At 47.2% G+C, this 5,000-nt stretch overlaps 1 non-coding gene across 1 annotated transcript in view; it reads left to right on the top strand.

Moving 5' to 3' along the window:
* The first annotated feature begins 4,551 nt into the window (after positions 1 to 4,551).
* LOC140041897 (small subunit ribosomal RNA) overlaps positions 4,552 to 5,000 on the top strand; it is a 1,791-nt gene continuing 1,342 nt past the window's right edge. The window contains exon 1 of the ribosomal RNA XR_011843464.1: positions 4,552 to 5,000. This exon is cut by the window's right edge and continues 1,342 nt beyond it. This is a non-coding gene — a ribosomal RNA (small subunit ribosomal RNA).

Raw genomic sequence — 5,000 nt, 5'->3', positions numbered from 1 at the left:
CCTTCTTTTAGGAATGATCGTTTTGAAATCCAGTGATTTGAAACTTTCGATCCCTTCCAGGTATCTACACCAATGCCTTGCGATCCTTGAGTGGCCCAATTGCGTTGTCTTTCCTCTTTCCATTTGCGATTAAGCTTCTTTCGGTGTGGAATGTCCAGCTTCCATTTAGTAGCGAGCTTTTGAATTCGATCGGCGAATCCTTTACCTTCCGCCCAGCTACGAACAAAATGATCGGACGAATCTAGGCACCGGCCTAGATTATGCAACCTTGCAGATAGAACAGATTGTGACAAGCAGGGAACTCCTAGTCCACCGTCTCTAGCGGAGGTATACAAGAAATGCGTCGATATGCAATTGGGTAGTTTGAGCCACAGTTTGATCCAGTATCTGATGGTATCGTCTAGCTTTTTAATTTGAGTTTTAGATGTGTTTGAAACGCAAAGCTTGTGCGAAATTCTTGGTATAACAAAGCTAACTAGAATATCCACTTTCTGACGGGGTTTGAGAAATGCTTTGTTAATACGTTTGCACCATGTATCTAATGTAGATACGCCCTCGAATTTTTCCAGGCCATTCCAAGGATCGAATAGTGCTCCAAGATATCCATTACTGGTACCTGGTTCAACCCATGGTATGGTTTCTGAGTCGACCTGAAAAGAACGGGTCATGTTTAGAGCATACGTTTTATGCAAAGGTTCTATCGAGAACGCTGCACTTTTACTGGCATTGATGTTCATACCAGTCAGATGACAAAACTGTTCGACAATCTTTAGGAGTGCACGCATTCCTTCAGAACTGTCAGAGCACAAGGCAGTGTCATCTGCGTATGCTAATGAAGTGCAGGCTGTGGTGTTATTTAGCTTCCACCCTTGCCCACTAGCCTCCAAGGTGCACAGGAGAGGGTCCATTGCAATGTTGAACAGGATAGGTGACATGGGATCACCTTGCTTCACACCTCTACTCATTTCGATGGGGTCCGTGGTTCCATCTGGTACCTTGAATGACGTACATGTACCGGTGTACATGTCTTTAACCATACCGATGAAATGCTCGTGCACTCCAAACCTTCTAAGACCCTCGAACACATGTTCATGTGAAATTGTGTCGAAGGCCTTTGCCAAATCAAGGAACACTACCGAAAGATGTTTTCCACGATTCTTTGCCTCCTGAATCATGTCGGTTAGCAGGGTGATATTTTCATTGCATCCAGGAGCCTTAATAAAACCTCTCTGTCTTTCGTTTAGTGTTACCGCCTTTTGGAGTCGACTCGCCAGAATTCGTGTGTATAGTCTGAGCACGATAGAAGAGATAGTCAAGGGTCGCCAATCATTGATGGAATCGGAGTCGCCACTTCCTTTTGGCAACAAAATTGAACGGTTTTCTTTAAGATCCTTGGGGATCTTCCCACTGATAAGAAAAGAGTTGTACAGACTAGCGAGTACCGTATTGATGTTAGGGTTGCATTTTAGGTCCTCGAGAGTAACCTTATCTGGACCAGCAGCCGTTGCTGTTTTTGTGGCCTTTATGGCTGTATTCACTTCCTCCACCGTAATTGGCAACAATAAATTTTTATTGTCTACCCTTGCCTTGGGCGGAGGCAGATGACTGAGATCGACTTCAGTCGAACTAGCTGAAAATCTGTCTCTATACACCTCATGGATTTCATCCACTTTTAAAGGACACTCGCCACCCGTTTTTTGATCAAGAATTTCTATTGCCAGCTTTTTCCTGTCCCTATAGTACTGCCGCTGCATGTACTGAAAGCCGCTTGCCTTCTTTGCTGACCGCCTTCGTGGTTTTCGGTTACTCCTCTTTCGTACTTTTAATCTCTTATTGGTAGCAACCCGTTGGAGCTTCCCTTTTATCTTATCGTAACCGCTCAAGTCTGAACTTTTCTCAATGGCTCGACTAAATGATGTTAGCACAAGATTTCCCAACTCTGTATTTGTTATCTGCCCCGTAGCAGATATTAAAGCTTCTTCGAAAGGCTCCTTTGGAATATCCTCTTTTCGCTGTGGTCTTTTTGGCATTGGAACTCGGATGACAGGGAGTTGAACAGCTGATTTTGCCTTTGGACCGAAAAGTAGCCCTAGTGCTCGTCGTTTGTCACTCACCTGCTTGTTCGTTTTCGATAACAGCTGTTTAGCAATGTCACTATTGATCTGTCTGGACCCCTGAAATTCAGAGTTCAGATAAATTAGTTTTTCAACTTCTTCATCTGACCAGATTGACTTCTTAGATCTTTTGCTATTCTTTGCAATCTCTTCCCCTCTACTTCCGCCTGTTGAGCTTCCACCCTCTTTAAATTACGCAGGATAGGATGTCGGTGCCTTTCATGCTGGGAGAGACCCGTTTTGGTCTTAAATGCCTTGCCACAGGAGCAGACAAAGTCTAACACCTGGGCGGTAGTAGGTTGTTCCAATATACTACATTTGGCGTAGTGTATGGTAGCACCGTGCCCCGTTTTGGAAAACTTCCCACATTTTCCGCATTTAAATAGTACACTCGCATCGGTATGCTTGTGTAGGTGAGTTGTCAATTTTCTTATTTCTGTATAACCGGTGTTACACATGGGACACACAAAGTATGTAAACGGGACAGGTACTACCACAACCGGGTTGTTCTCTACCTCCTTTCTACTATCAGCAGAACGGACAACAGGTATATCCTGAGCGCTCTCAGGTATAGATAAATCCTCAATTGGAGTTCTTATTATCTTTTAGACTTGACGGTGGGATGTTGTGCCCGTCTATTACAGGATACTTATGACTTCTAAACTCACAATGCCGGAAGGAATCCCCGAATCCTGCCCGTGCATGCAAATTGCACGGTAGCTTGGAGGAATCCATCCTCTGCGAGAAAGGCGCAAAATCACTTGCAGACGACTTGGGTATGGATCGAGGTGTCGTGACTAGCAGAGCATCCGTTTCGCTGCGATCTACTAAAACTAAACCTTACATGATCCGCGAGATTTGTCCGCACAAGACGGGCAAACCAGCGGTGGGTGGTCGAGCATTCATCACATAGATGCTTCGAAACATTACTTGCAGTATAAAAAACGTTGTTTATGACGACGGGTAAATCTGTTCATATTAACCATATTAACCATATTAACCATATTAACCATTATTAACCATATTAACCATACTAAGAGGAGAGATTTCGCTTCATCCTTGGCCTTTTCTGCTTCATTTCTGTAGCGCGGGTAAACGGCGGGAGTAACTATGACTCTCGCTCGACCCGGCTCAGCCCGCTTAGTCTAGGCTAGGCTAGGCTAGGCCCGGCCCGCCTAAGCTCGCACCGTCTGTAGCCTAGGCCTGGTCTCTGGCCCGGCCCGGCTCGGCTAGGCTCGCCTATGCTAGGCTAGGACCGGCCGCGCGATATGATTTTTTTTTTCTTCAATATTATGACGCACACGCGCGCACGACGCCGCCGGTTAGCCGGTGATAATGTGTAGTTTGATGATGATTTTTTTTTAGTTCCCATTTTTTCCGGCCTCCGTTGCTAACCGATATAGTCTGAGCGTAGGCTTGGCTAGGCTAGGCTAGGCTAGTCTAAGCTAAGCTAGGCCCGGCCCGACCCGGCTGGGCTAGGCTAGGCTAGGCTAGGCTAGGACCGGCCGCGCGATATGATTTTTTTTCTTCAATATTATGACGCACACGCGCGCACGACCTATTTTGAAGGTCCTCGAAATGTAACCTTGTCTACGCCGCCGGTTAGCCGGTGATAATGTGTAGTTTGATGATGATTTTTTTTTAGTTCCCATTTTTTCCGGCCTCCGTTGCTAACCGATATAGTCTGAGCGTAGGCTTGGCTAGGCTAGGCTAGGCTAGTCTAAGCTAGGCCCGGCCCGACCCGACCCGACCCGGCTGGGCTAGGCTAAGCTAGGCTAGGCTAGGCTAGGCTAGGAACGGTCGTGCGATATGATTTTTTTTTTCTTCAATATTATGACGCACACGCGCGCACACCTCTTTTGAAGGTCCTCGAAATGTAACCTTGTCTACGCCGCCGGTTAGCCGGTGATAATGTGTAGTTTGATGATGATTTTTTTTAGTTTCCATTTATTCCGACCTCCGTTGCTAACCGATATAGTCTGACCGTCGTAGGTATATATATGGGGGAGTGTTGTCACGTACAACAGTATAGCATAGCATAGCATTGAATGGGATGCTTATTGTACTTGCTCCCTTGGCCGACCCGATGAACGCCCGATCGCGTTCGACTGTGGTTAGGCCGCCTGTGCTCTTGCCTGTGCACCGGTAAAGGCTCGGTGAGTGACGCCGCTCAGACCCTGCGAGGCGGGCGCGATGACTTGTCTGCGCTCGCTCGCCGGTCGTTCGCGTGCGTCCGTTTTTTTGATAATCGAAGTGATTTGTGGCCTGGCTTTGGACGTTAGAACCCGAGAGTTTCGAACGCGAAGCACAGCGTCCCTATTCGGGCGCGGCCTTCGTTTCTCCCGAGGCCTTAGTCAGTCAAGAAGGTTTTTTCAGCCCACGCACTCCTGTCCATCGCGACGGGTGCGCTTTAACCGTGCAATCGGTTTAGGCTAGATATCTGGTTGATCCTGCCAGTAGTCATATGCTTGTCTCAAAGATTAAGCCATGCATGTCTAAGTACAAGCTTGTACCAAGCAAAACTGTGGATGGCTCATTAAATCAGTTATGGTTCCTTGGAACTGAGTTACCTACATGGATAACTGTGGTAATTCTAGAGCTAATACATGCGAACAAGCGCCGACCTAGCGGAAGGCGTGCTTTTATTAGGAACAAGGCCAATGCGGGCTTGCCCGCTCCCCTTGGTGAACTCTGGATAACTTTGCTGATCGCACGGTCTAGCACCGGCGACGGATCTTTCAAATGTCTGCCCTATCAACTTTCGATGGTACGTTATGCGCCTACCATGGTCGTCACGGGTAACGGAGAATCAGGGTTCGATTCCGGAGAGGGAGCTTGAGAAACGGCTACCACATCCAAGGAAGGCAGCAGGCGCGCAAAGTACCC

Source organism: Antedon mediterranea, chromosome 2 (genome assembly GCF_964355755.1).
Source record: "Antedon mediterranea chromosome 2, ecAntMedi1.1, whole genome shotgun sequence".
NCBI lineage: Eukaryota > Metazoa > Echinodermata > Crinoidea > Comatulida > Antedonidae > Antedon > Antedon mediterranea.
This window is presented reverse-complemented; position numbering and strand designations above follow the sequence as displayed.